This window comes from Callithrix jacchus, chromosome 12 (assembly GCF_049354715.1).
Source record: "Callithrix jacchus isolate 240 chromosome 12, calJac240_pri, whole genome shotgun sequence".
NCBI classification, from domain to species: Eukaryota; Metazoa; Chordata; class Mammalia; order Primates; family Cebidae; genus Callithrix; species Callithrix jacchus.
The window spans coordinates 28,444,088-28,458,582 of record NC_133513.1 but is presented as its reverse complement, the minus strand read 5'-3'; the positions used below and the strand labels follow the sequence as shown (position 1 = coordinate 28,458,582).

The 14,495-nt window shown below is 45.9% G+C and overlaps 1 protein-coding gene and 1 non-coding gene across 7 annotated transcripts in view; one reads left to right on the top strand and one right to left on the bottom strand.

The window, feature by feature from the left end:
* GSG1L (GSG1 like) overlaps positions 1-14,495 on the top strand; it is a 279,871-nt gene that overhangs the window by 191,422 nt on the left and 73,954 nt on the right. The gene's annotated exons all lie outside the window — the stretch shown is intronic.
* LOC118146532 (U6 spliceosomal RNA) lies at positions 12,955-13,057 on the bottom strand. Its single transcript, XR_004732392.1, has one exon. It is a non-coding gene; the product is annotated as a U6 spliceosomal RNA (small nuclear RNA).

Below are 14,495 nucleotides of genomic sequence, written 5' to 3'. Positions count from 1 at the left end.
ATCCCAGCACTTTGGGAAGCTGAGGTGGGTGGATCACGAGGTCAAGAGATCGAGACCATGGTGAAACCCTGTCTCTACTAAAAAATACAAAAATTAGCTGGGCATGGTGGCACGTGCCTGTGGTCCCAGCTACTTGGGAAGCTGAGTCAGGAGAATTGCTTGAACCCAGGAGGTGGAGGTTGCAGTGCACCGAGATCTCGCCACTGTACTCCAGCCTGGCACCTGGCAACAGAGCAAGACTCTGTCTCAAAAAAAAAAGTAGAGGCTCTAAGTCATAAAGATGAATATTTACATACTATTAAAGATTCTTTTATTTGCAAGTGACAAGAACGTGATCAAATTAGCTGAAGAAAAAAAGGGGGGATGGTGCTGGAAGTCTATTGTTTCGGTAATTGAAAAGTGAAGAGTCTGGGCTTCAGGCATAGCTGCATCCAGGTGGTCATGTAATCTGGAGTCTGTATCTCTAAACTCTGCCTCCTTCTGTATTATCATTCTCAATCAGGCCCTCTCCATGCAGAGGGAAGGATGGCTACAGGTAGCCCAGGCTAATTTAAAATTCTAGAGGTAGAGAGAGCTCCCTTCCAATATCGTCTGCTTGGAGCTTTGTCCAAGGAGGACTATAATTGGATCAGCTAGGTTCAGAGATTCATTTTGAAACAAATCACCCTGCCAGAGGATGAATTTCACTGATTAGCCAGGTTTGGTTGGGTCTGTTGGCATGCCCCTGGTGTGGCTGAGGTCTTATTTTGAGTTTCTCCAAAGCAGACCCTAAGATGGAGATTCAGGTGCAAGCAGTTTTTTCGGGAGCTGATCTTAGTATGGTGGAAGAGTAGAGAAGGATGCCAGGAAGGGAGGAAAGGCATTAAAGGGAGGACTGAGGAGAAGGTAACCACTGTGGCCCGCTGGGGCTCAGTCCCTCATGGAGACTGAGTAGAGCATGCCCAGAACTGCTCATACAAGGGCTGAGAAAGCAGTGACATTTACTCCTCATCTCCGACCTCCACTTAAGAATGCAAGTCTTTGAGGAAAGAAGCCACCAACGTGCATGGGAACTGCCTAGCCAAAGCCACAGGTGATGCCTGGCATGGGCCAAGGAGATATGAATGGAGGCAAGACAATGTCTGCCATAGAAAGTCAACTCAAGACCAGGGGGTTCTGACACCAGCTGGTCCATGGTGATGCAGTTCTGATACCATTTACCCAGAGGCAGCACCACACTCCGCAGGTTTAATGCACAGTCCTCAACAAGACCTTCCCCACCTCAGATGCCAGCTGCAAGTTCAGGGGTCCCAGGCCACTGTCACCTCTGACCAACTGGCCTCAAATTCAAGACTTTGATAATTCACTACAATGACTCACAGAATTCAGAAGTCACTCTACTTAAGGTGACAGCTGTATTATAAAGAATACAGTTCAGGACCAGACAAAGGAAGAGACACACAGGGTAAGGTCAGGAAGGGTCTCGATGCAGAGCTCCCATGCTGTCTCTTTGTGGAATCAGGACAAATCACCCTTTCACATGTCATGTGTTCACCATCCAGGAAGCTTGCCTGTTAGCTGGGCATGGTAGCACACACCTGCATCCCAGATACTTGGGAGGCTGAAGCAGGACTGTTTGAGCCTGGGAGGTTGAGGAAGCTGCAGTGAGCCATGATTGCACCACTGCACTCCAGCCTGGGTGACAAAGTTCCTGTCTTAATAAAAAAAAAAAAAAGCGCTCTCCTGTGCTTCAGTGTCCAGAGTTTTTATTGGGATTTTATGACATAGGCACGATTGATGGAATCATAGGCCATGTAGATGATCTCAATCTCTAGTCCCCTCCCCTCCTTGAGGTCAGGCTGGCTCAAAACCCCAGCACTGTAATTGAAAGGCTGATCTTTTTAGTGACCCCGCCCTGCAGCCCCCACTTTGAGTCATCTCATCTCGCTAGCATCAAATCTGATGTGATTAAAGGGCCTCATGAATAACAAAGACACTTCTATTACAAACTTCCAAGAATTTAGAGTGTCCCTCCCAGGAAGCAGGGACAAAGGCTGGTCAAATTCTTTATTATACAACAAGGGTCCTGCATGGGGAGACAGGAGCACATATCTGCAGCTGAGCTGTCACTGGCTCCCTGCTCCCAGCTGTGTTCGACTTGGGGCAATTCAAGCCATTGATACATTGAGGGAGAGGCCTGGGACATCTTCCCTGTTTGGGGACTAATGCCTTAAGCATTTGCAATAGGGCTGGGCCTGCTTAGCTTGGCCCTCTATGTGGAGTCCCTGCGTGCTTTAGATGCTACAGATTTCACTCCTCTGTAGCCACCCATTTCACCCCTCCTTTCCCCGAGGTAGTGGACCAAGCTGAGGCTCTCCAGAATCTCAGTCCTCTACAGCTAAGGTGGCCAGTGCTATTCTTGTCCCCAAGCCCAGGTGTGCAAGCAACACTTCAGCTCTTTCATTTCTGGATAGGACCTTAATTTTAATTCTAAGCTCCCATCTCCCTGGGCTGGTAGAAGATTTATCTTCAGAATTTTTTGGTGTTTTCTCCCTACTGCCTTTGCCTGGGGCTGTGCCACCATTTTTTGCTTTTAATGCAACATCTGGCAAAGAAAGGGAAGGGTTTGATTTTGTCATTATCATCTTCATCATCCAGGTCACAGTCCCCAGTTTAAAAACCTTGGGTCTGAAAGTGTTCCAGAATTCAGAACTCTCGGTTTTGGAAGGTAACATAAGACATAGACTATGCATTCCATCACACCCCAGCAGGTGCTGGGGCAGAACCCTACAATCAAATCCATTCATATTTCTGCAGTAAAACACATATGCAGGCTTGGGGGGTGATACAGAAGGATTGTAAATAGCCTTACATCCATCCAGGTCAGCCTTATGTTCCAAAGAAGTTTAGGCCAAGTCAGGTATTGTGACCAGATGAGTTGTGAAAAACATTTGGATTTTAGAACTTCTGAATTTGAAATCACAAACAAGAATCATAGCACCAATATCTCACGTTTGTTGAGCACCTGCTCTGTGCTGAGACATGACCTCTGTCCAGCGCTACTGTTACTGCAATCCATGGCCACGAGAGCGTTCCTAGATCTCATGCAAGAAAGGATTCAGGGTGAGTCCATAGAGTACAGTGAAAGCAACTTTATCAGGAAAGTAAAGGGATAAAGAATGGCCACCCCGTAGGCAGAGTGGAGGCATGGGCTACTCAATTAAGAATACTTAACATTATTTTTTAATTATATGCAAAACAAGTGGTGGATGAGTTTTCCAGGAAAGGGGTGGGCAATGCTGAGAACTGAGGGCTTCTCCCCCTTTTAAACCATATATGGTAACTTCCTGACATTGCCATGGCATCTGTAAACTGTCATGATGCTGGTGGGAGTGTCTCTTAGCATGCTAATGAATTATAATTAGCATATAATGAGCAGTGAGGACAACCAGAGGTCTCTCTCATCGCCATCTTGGTTTTGGTGGATTCTAGTGGGCTTCTTTATAGCAACCTGTTTTATCAGCAAGATGACCTGTATCTTCTGCTGACCCAACCTCCTATCTCACCCTCTGACTTAGAATGCCTAACATCCTGGACATGCGGCCCAGTAGGTCTCAGCCCCATTTTACCCAGCCCCTCTTCAAGATGGAGTCACTCTGGTTCAAATGCCTCTGACACTATGATGGTAGGAGGTATTTATTGTCCCCATTTTATAGTTGAGAACACTGGGGCACAGGCTTAGTGGTGATTTTGGCTTCAAGGCTCACGTGATTTGCTACTAGACGGTCCACGTAGGCTACTACGGGGCATCCATGGCTCTGTCCGTATGGCCCCTTCTGGTCCCCAAGGGCTCTTTGCTGCTAGGGCTGAACATGAGATGGAAGAACGAGGCTGGTAACTTCAGGACACACGGTCTCCTCACTCCAGATTGGGAGTCTCATATCTAATGCCCAGAGCAAGCCTGGAGGTGACTTAAATGAGTGCAGCTGGCCAGATATAATACAGCAGGGAGCATAGCAGCAGTGGTCAACTCGAGAGTGGAAACTTGGGAGTTTGTATGCGTGGCATTCGAGGAAGGCCAAAACCTGTCATTGTTGTTGTTTTTAATGAGAAAACAACTCCTGATTTTTAATTCAAAAAATTTTAAACTTTATTGAAGTATCATTTACATATCATGCTTAAAGCATGCAATTCAATGCGTTTTAGTAACGATCAGCATAGCTTAATTTTAAAATATTTTCATCACCCCCAAAAGAAACCCCGAGCCACTAGCAGCCACTGCTCATTTTTCACCAGTCTTCCCAGCCCCGGGCAACCACTGATCTATTTTCTGTTCCGTGAATGTGCCTATTCTAGACATTTTCTATAAATGGATTTTAGAACGTAGGATCTTTTATGACTGGCTTCTTTCATTCACTTCACATGTTTTCAAGCTTCATCCGTGTTGTAGCTCGTATCAGTACTTCGTTAGTTTTATGGTTAAATAATATTCCATTGTATGGATTGACCACATTTTCTTTTCTTTTTTTTCGTTTTGAGACATGGTCTCCCTTTGTTACCCAGGCTGGAGCATACTGGCACAATCATGGTTCACTGCAGCCTCAGCCTCTCTGGGCTCAGGCGATCCTCCCACCTCAACCTCCTGAGTAGCCGAGACGACGGATGCCACCACTCCCGGCTAATGTTTGTATTTTTTTGTAGAGATGGGGTTTTGTCATGTTGCCCAGGCTGGTCTTGAACACCTGGGCTCAAGCTATCTGCCTGCCTCAGCCTCGTAAAGTGCTTGGATTACTGATGTGAGGCACTGCACCCAGCCTCATATTAATTTTTTTCTTTTTTTGGAGGCAGAGGAAGTGAAGTTTGAGGCGGGGCCTCCCGTGGGAAACACCCTATCCCCACATCTCAGCATCTGCAGGGCCAGGAGGGCAGCGCAGGGAGGAGAGGAGAGCAGTGGGTCCCTAATGACGCAAGAGATGGAGCAGGAGACGGGAGGCAGAGGAAGATAAGAACAGGGGCCCTGCGGCAGAGGGAGACACACACTTAAGGGGACAGAGAAAGGAAAAGAGAGAGAGATGGAGGGAGACAGAGACAGGGAGAGGAGAGAGAGATGGAAGGAGACAGAGACGGAGAGAGGAGAGAGAGATGGAGAGACACAGAGACAGAGATAGAGATCGAGGGAGACAGAGACAGAGAGATAGAAAAGAGATGGAGAGACACAGAGATGGAGAGAGAGATGGAGGGAGACAGAGACAGAGAGAGATGGAGAGAGAGTTGGAGAGACACAGAGACAGAAGGAGAGAGAGATGGAGGGAGACAGAGAGAGATGAGAGAGAGATGGAGAGACACAGAGACAGAGATGGAGAGAGAGATGGAGGGAGGAAGAAGGAAGTGAGAGAAAAAGAAGGAACAAGAGAGGGAGCAAACAGGCTGACATTTATTGAGCACCTGCTGTATACCAGCCTGTCATCAAGTGTAATCCTATGAGAGGGAAGGTCACAAACTCTCCTCAAAGCCCCTCCACGATTCCCAGAGCCTTGAAGGCTCTCCTTCTTCTGCTCCCTCCACCTCCGTAACTTGCACTCACCTGTAGCCTTCCTCTTACCTGTCCAAGGGAGGTCCTAGGAGATCAGAGGAGAACTGAGCCCGTCCTCCATGAGGAGCCGCATCAATGCAGGAGACCCCCAGCTCTGGCAGGATGGGAGGCCCCGAACGCTTTTCCCCCCCTGGGCTGGCTGCTGCACTCACCTCTGCCTTCCTCCTTCCTTCCCTCCTCCCCCTGCCTCTTCGTGAACACTTGCTGGCCTCCCAAGCCCACCTCCAAGCCTGCCTCCTCTTGGAGGCCTTTCCCCAAACCAGGCAATGCAGACCTTTTTATCTCCTTTGGGCTTTTCTCAGAGGCTGCAATGCAGATGCCTTGAGTGGCCTGGGAGGGAATGTGGATGAGTGAGCGAGCTGGGGGTATGGTGGGAGCTATACGAGGGCAGCAGATCGGCAGGCGATGGCACTGCTGAGGGCTTGGCTGCTGCAGGCCGGCAGGAAACGGCCCAGCTCCGGCCCAGCTCCAGCTGAGGGTTGTCGAGAAGAAATGTGGACCCAGTGTTGCCAGAGTTTCTGATTTTTTACAAGAGAAGCCAAAACTCCCATATTTTAATGGAAATCCTCCAGATTTTTTAAATGTTGGCCCCAAAATATCATCATTTTTTTTTTACAGCTCTTGCCAACATCTGCAGGTTCGATTCAACCCATGAGCTGCCAGTTTTAGATGGTCGCTGGATCTATTTCTGTTTTAGCATTTGTAATAATTGATTTCACGTCACTGTTTATGTCACTCTCCTCATTAGCCTTGGAGGAATAGCCTTGCCATATTTGTGGCTGTATCCCCTGTGGCTGGCCCCACGCTTTGCATACAGAGGATGCTTAATAAATGTTGGCTCAATGAATGAGTTGGAGTGTTAGAAGCAAATCAGTGGCCTGCAGAAGTGTCTGAAGATTCTAGAAAGGGATCGGGACCTGTCATCATGGGAGGTGACAGCTAGTGAGTCTTCCGGAGGTGGGACAGATGGGGCAGGCCCCTGTCATGTTCCCCTGCCCTCTGGGATGATAATCATTCGTGATTTAAATTCCGACACATCCTTCGCATGTTGCTAGAAGCCTGGACTGGGGGAGTCTGCAGGACACCGGGCCTTTCATACAAATAAGCCTGGCCCCAGGCACAGGGCCAACTAGAGATTGGGCTTTGGGGAGGTGGGAAGAGGTAAGAATTTTAATAAGTTCAATAAAAATTGGAAGTAAAATCTATGCTGGAGGAACTGCTGGTTTCTGGCAGTTTGAAGGGACTTAGTGGAGTGGGTGTAGCAAGGGATGCTGGGAATTTCAGGGCCTGATCTCCAGGGAAATGCCAGGAGGTTGGGACAGGACTGCGAGGCCCACCCAGGCTGGGACCTAGCCAGAAGGCTGGACTCTGAGGGGCGTGGCCAGGAAGTGGCCGGCTTCAGGGGGTGTGGCGTCAGGAGGAAGTCGAGTGGGTGGGCAGGGCCGCCAGAGATCCTCAGGGTGGGCGCACTGCAGGTACCCTCCTCCTGGTGGCCAGTAGAGGGCAGCACAGATATAGGATCCCAGAGTGGGTTAGGTGGGGAACCCAGCGGGGAAACTTGAGGCCAAAGCCCTGTTGTAGGGAAAAGGCAGAGCTCCTGGAGTTTCCGACACACAGTGGGCAAGGGCTCAGTGGGGAGAGTCTAACTCCAGTCTGTCCAGCGACAAGAAGCAGCCAGGCTCTGAGGACTGCCCGCCACAGCTCATGGGGTAGCGCTCACTGATCTGCCCAGCCCCTGAGCCATCCAGGTGGGAGCCAGGTCCACACTCTGCCTCCCAGTGGCTCCCACCTCTTCGCCAATGTGCCAGGCCCTTTCCTCAGGCATCTCACCCCTATTTTAGAGATGAGGAGAAGGAGGCCTAGAGAGGCTAACTAACTTGCCTGAGGTCACACAGTGTGAGAGAGAGAGAGAGAGAAAGCTGGGCTGAGTGCCGTGCAGTGCCTGCCTCACCTGCTGTGCTCTGAACTGAGTCTGTGGATGGATCTGAATGGGCGTTCATTCCTGCCCCTCCTCCTAGAGCATGAACCTTAGGGCAGGACTTGGTCTGTCCAGGTCATTTCTGTATCCCTAGTACCACAGGCACCAAGTTGGCCTCTGTAAATACTTGTTGAAGGAATGAGTGTTACAGAAACTCTGGTAGGAGAGGATTGGAAGACACATCTGAATCTTTCTGACCCTTCAAAGAGGCACTCTCTCTTCTGTCCCTGGGCAAGGGTGGGCCCCTGGTGGGGAAAGCAGGAGGGTTGGTGTGAGCCGCATTCATCAGCCTGAACCCTCTAATAAATGCTTCATTGTAGGTCTAGAAAAGTGAAAGTGAGGGCCGGGTGCAGTGGCTTATGCCTGTGATCCCAGCACTTTGGGAGGCTGAGGCAGGAGGATCACCTGAGGTCAGGAATTTGACACCAGCCTGGCCAACATGGTGAAACCCTGTCTCTACTAAAAATACATCGATTAACTGGGCTTGGTGGTGTGTGTTTTTAGTTCCAGCTACTCAGAAGGCTGAGGCAGGAGAATGGCTTGAACCTGGGTGGCAGAGGTTGCAGTGATCCAAGATCACACCACTGCACTCCAGCCTGGGCGACTGAGCAAGACTTCACCTCAAAAAAAAAAAAAAAAAAAAAAAGAAGAAAGAAAAAGTGAAAGTGAGAGCGTGTATTTAGGCAGGGGTGGAGGGCAGATTGCCAAGGTGTGGATCCTGGCCTCAACACCAGGTATGTGCCTTTGGTCAAGTTCTCCATCTTCCCTAAGCCTCAGTTACTCCTTCTCCAAAGTGAGAGAATAGACTACTGGAGGGGTTGTGGAGATTGAAGGAGTGAGCACATATAAAGTGCTTAGCACACTGGTTGGTACATGCTTGGCTCTGAGGATGATGACTGTAACAGAATTGGTAATATTGTGGCAGCTCTGAGACTTTCATGGTATGTAAGTATGTCATGATTTGGTATTACAGTGACACTGTATGTAGTCCATGTAATGGGAGAGGGGATGTGGACAAGATCAGTTACAGAAAAGGAAGGACGTATCTGTGTGTGAGAGGATGGAGAGAGACAGGCAGGAGAGATAGACAGAGAAAAGCAGTGGGTGGAAGTAGAGACACAGGAAGGCAGAACTAGAGAGAGACACACAGAGAGAAACAGAAACTAAGGGTGATTGGCCAGATGCGGTGGCTCACACCTGTAATCCCAGCACTTTGGGAGGCCAAGGTGAAAAGATCACTTGAGTTTGAAACCAGCCTGGGCAACACAGTGAGACCCCATCTCTAAAAAAAAATAAAAGAAAAAGTTAGCCGGGCATAGTGGTGTGCACCTGTGGTGGTAGCTGCTCAGGAGGCTGAGGCAAGAGTGTTACTTGGGGAGTTTGAGGCTGCAGTGAGCCGTGATTGCACCACTGCACTCTGGCCTGAGTGACAGAACAAGACTCTGTCAAAAAAAAAAAAAGAAAGAAAAGAGAAGTACATTTACTGCTAATGATTAGAACCCAGATACATATATATGGGTAGAGAAAGATACATATGTATATAGATATAGATATACAGATACATATATATATATGGGGAGGGAGAGATACATATGTATACATATATATGTATATATATACAGATACGTGTATACATATATATGTATATATATACAGATACGTGTATATATATGGGGAGGGAGAGATACATATGTATACATATATATACACCTCTCTCTCATTCTTTCTCTCTGTATCTCTCTGTATACATATGTATACATATATATATAGATATATATATATATACAGATACATGTATATATATGGGGAGGGAGAGATACATATGTATACATATATATACACCTCTCTCTCATTCTTTCTCTCTGTATCTCTCTGTATACATATGTATACATATATATATAGATATATATATATATACAGATACATGTATATATATGGGGAGGGAGAGATACATATGTATACATATATATACACCTCTCTCTCATTCTTTCTCTCTGTATCTCTCTGTATACATATGTATACATATATATATATATATAGATATATATATATACAGATACATATATATATGGGGAGGGAGAGATACATATGTATACATATATATACACCTCTCTCTCATTCTTTCTCTCTGTATCTCTCTGTATACATATGTATACATATATATATATAGATATATATATATACAGATACATATATATATGGGGAGGGAGAGATACATCTGTATACATATATATACACCTCTCTCTCATTCTTTCTCTCTGTATCTCTCTGTATACATATGTATACATATATATATATAGATATATATATACAGATACATATATATATGGGGAGGGAGAGATACATATGTATACATATATATACACCTCTCTCTCATTCTTTCTCTCTGTATCTCTCTGTATACATATGTATACATATATATATATAGATATATATATATACAGATACATATATATATGGGGAGGGAGAGATACATATGTATACATATATATACACCTCTCTCTCATTCTTTCTCTCTGTATCTCTCTGTATACATATGTATACATATATATATAGATATATATATATATACAGATACATATATATATGGGGAGGGAGAGATACATATGTATACATATATATACACCTCTCTCTCATTCTTTCTCTCTGTATCTCTCTGTATACATATGTATACATATATATATATAGATATATATATATACAGATACATATATATATGGGGAGGGAGAGATACATCTGTATACATATATATACACCTCTCTCTCATTCTTTCTCTCTGTATCTCTCTGTATACATATGTATACATATATATATATAGATATATATATACAGATACATATATATATGGGGAGGGAGAGATACATATGTATACATATATATACACCTCTCTCTCATTCTTTCTCTCTGTATCTCTCTGTATACATATGTATACATATATATATATAGATATATATATATACAGATACATATATATATGGGGAGGGAGAGATACATATGTATACATATATATACACCTCTCTCTCATTCTTTCTCTCTGTATCTCTCTGTATACATATGTATACATATATATATATAGATATATATATATACAGATACATATATATATGGGGAGGGAGAGATACATATGTATACATATATATACACCTCTCTCTCATTCTTTCTCTCTGTATCTCTCTGTATACATATGTATACATATATATGTATATATATACAGATACATATATATATATGGAGAGAAAGAAAGAAAATGAGAGAGAGGTGTCCCTGCCCTGCTGTTGACATTTATCCAGTACAGCCACTTCCACCTCTACTCTCCACCAGGTGGCAGTGGTTTGAATCCTCCAGGGTCTAAGAAGCCCTGTAGGGCTCCCAGCCAGGATTGAATGTCAGGTGATGCTGGGGGCAGGGGACACTTCCCAAGGTGACCAGAAGAGTATGAAGCCAAAGGAACCTGGGGATGATTCTCAGTCAATTCAGGAAAACACACTCCAAGGTCCAGGTCAGGAGTTGGGTGACAGAGGGCCAGAAGCCTGGTAGACCTAGAGCACAGTGGGATTGAGGTGGGTGGAAGTAAGAGACATCCCAGGAGATGGCTGGCCTGGAGTCCAGTCTGGCAGGAGCCCAAAGTGTAGGGGTGAGCTGGACTGGCTCACAGAAGAATGTGTGGGGCTGGTGCCATCTTGGTCTTAGGCACCAGATGTTACAGCTGACCCCAAGTCTAGGGAGACCTCACAGCACAAAACTGTTTCCCAAACCAAGCCCTGAGCCTTGCGGCAGGGACCATATTCTGTTCATCTCTGTGTCTCTGGAGCCCAGTAGGACTCAGTGGGAGCCTCTGTGAATGTTTTCAGATGAAGGAATTACTGGGTAGAGTTGTGGTGTCGGAGGTGGCCCCCACACATGGGCCTGGCTCCTTCCTGAGGCCAGAATGCAGCCAGCAGGGAGAGCGCTGGACCCGGAGAGCAGGGCTTTATCCTCAGCTTTGTAGGCTGATGTTCAGAGCTTTCCTGGGAATTCACATGAGAGCTTTATGACCTCCATTTTGCTGCATCAAAGCCTGTTGGGGCTCATGTCTGGGTTCTGATTCTCATGTCCAAGGGGTGGGAATTTGTTCAATCTGAGGGGAAACCATATTTTTCTAAAGGTCATTATGCAATTCCATCTCTCAACATTTCTCTTGGCGGTGGCTGCAGGTGGGCACAGGGGAGAGCAGCCACCATTGAGAAGATTAAGTCCAGTTGATGGCTTTGGCTTTTGGGTGTTTTGCTGAGACCTGCAGGGCTGTGGCTGTCTGAGGAGAGAGGCAGTGAAGGGCTGCGCTGAGCCCGCCTCTGACTGTCTCCACGTTGCCTCCATGTCATAGTGTTCATAGTGGATTTCTTTGCTGTTGCCGTGATAGCATCCTTTCTTCCTCCTTATGCTTAGAACACAGTGATTTTCCTTTGGAAACCTCTTTTCCACTCTCACGCCATGTTTACTGTGCCCCACCCCACTGCAGAGGTGGCCCCGCAGCCCAGCCAATCAAAACATCATCTTCTTGCCCACAATGATTGGTTCAGGGATGAGGGTGTGATAGAGATCAAGGCAATGAGATTCAGTTCTAGGATGTTTGTAGCAACTGCTGGAACACCAGAAACGCTCTTTTTAAAGATGAGAGGATGTAAGCTGTGAGCTGATGGATTCACCATATGGAGGGAATCTGCCAGAGAATGAGGCCAACAGAAGGCAGTGCTTGAGAAAGGGAGAGACAGATTCCTGACCTCATCTGTGAGCACCTGGATCATGCTCTGTTTAATGCCAAATGATCCATAGTCCTTTCCATTGCATGAGTTAATTTATTTCCTCCATGTTAAAATCCATTTTGAGCTATCTGGTCACCACTTCTGAGTTTGAGTCCTAACACAGCTGGGCTAGGCTTAGCCACAAAGTTACTGTGGGTCTTCAATGAGGGTAGGTAGGAGGAGCTGAGCCAGGGCTACAGGAACTCCTTGGACTATTGGATCTCTTTCTCCTGCCCCAATATGAGGAGCTTGGGCTCTCTTTTGGCTATCATCTCTAAATACAATAGTTCCCTGAGTCAAGTCAGGCCTTTAGACCTGGGGCCCCCTGTTGCCAAGCCTAGCTGTGCCTCTGGGATGTCAGTGGCACATTTAGTAAGTGCTGGAGTTGGCAGAAATAAATTCAAATTACAATAAATGTAACTGGGTTAAATTCATTGGTTAAAAATCAGAACTCTTGGGTTATAGAAATAAAAACAGCAAGGTCCAACCATATAAGAAGCACACTTTAAAAGACATAGAAAAGTGGATGGGAGAAGAATAGGAAAAGATATACCTGAAAAGAATGAACCAAATAAAGCTGGGTTAACAGTTTTGTTATCTAATTCAATATATTTTTTTTTCTTGTAAAAGTGGAACAGTTCACAAATTTACATGCCAACCTTCCATAGGGGCCTTGTGAATCTTCCCTGTATCATCCCAATTTTAATATATACACTGCTGAAGCGAGCACTGAATATAATTTAATATCAAAAAGTTATAAGAGAGCAAATAAGGAAATTATAGGCGAGTAAAAAGATAACCAAAAAAGAAAAAATATATCCATCATAAGCATATATTTTCCTAACAACAAAAACTTTGTAACAAGCAATACTGGCAGAACCTCAGGATGAAACAGATAAATCAGCACCAATAGAGATTTTTTTTTAACATACACCCACATCTCAGAAACTAATGGAGAGACAGGCAGAAAAAGTAAGCTGAGCTACTGAGCAATACATGAATAAGCTTGCATCATTAACTATATATAGAACTTGACTTTCTCCATCCCTCAGAAAACCCTAGAGAAGATATGTTTATTTCAAGTACACACATATAGAACATAAACAAAACATGTTGGAGCCAGGAATGAAACTCAGCTCGCTGTTTTCAAAGTTCTATATTATTCTGTGTCGTGTGTGTCTGTGTGTATGGGGAACGTAAGTGTTGGCTGCAGCCAGGCTGAGGTTCAAGGTTTGGGAGACTAGTGTCAGGAGGGGTGGTTAGGTGTCAAGACCAAATTCATGGCCTGGTTTGGGCCATGGGCACGGCTCCCCCAGCAGACCCAGGAGGGGACCATCCAGCCCCAGAGCCATTTTGCCTGCCCTGGTCAGGCCTGGCCCAGGGCCCACTGCCATCTTTGCCAAATATGTGACAATAATTGTCATGGCCTTAGCAACTTAAGACAACACACATTTCTTAGCTCACAATTCTGTGGACGGCAGTCCTGGCCTGACTTAAGTGGGTGCTTCGTACTAGGCTGCAGTCAGGGCGCTGGCCAGAGCAGAGCTCCCCTTTAGGACCCATCTAGGGGAAGGATCTGTTTGATGCTCACGTGGTTGTTAAGAGATTTTGGTTCCTTTGGTTTCTTTCGGGGCTTCAGCTTTTTGCTGGCTGTTGGCTGGACACCACCCTTAGCTTAAGGAGATCAACTGCACTTCCTTGCCATGTGGACCCCAAGTGTGGCTACTTACTTCATTAAGTCATCAAGAGGGACAGGCTCCTGGGAAGAGAAGTGTCACAATCTTACATAATCTTATGTAACATAGTCATCCTGTTACCACTGCCATATCCTATTGATTATTGCAATTAAGGGGAAAGAATTACATTAGGGCACGGGATCACCTTAGAGTTGCTCCTTCATAACCTTAATGAATGCCAGCCCGGCGGGCTTGGCAGACAGTGCCCTGTGACTAGAACGCTGAATGGTGTGCAAGCCATCCGTTTTGGTTGGGTCACCTCTGAGAGTGTCGAGACCGCTAGGCCACTGGCTTCTCTAGGCTTCTTCTCAGAATCTCTGGCTCCTCAGAGTGGATGAATCTACTCTAACATTTCTGAAGCCCAGGGAATATGGCCTCCAAATTGCCACAGTCACCTTTGCAGAAGGGACTGGAATCTGAGCCCTGAG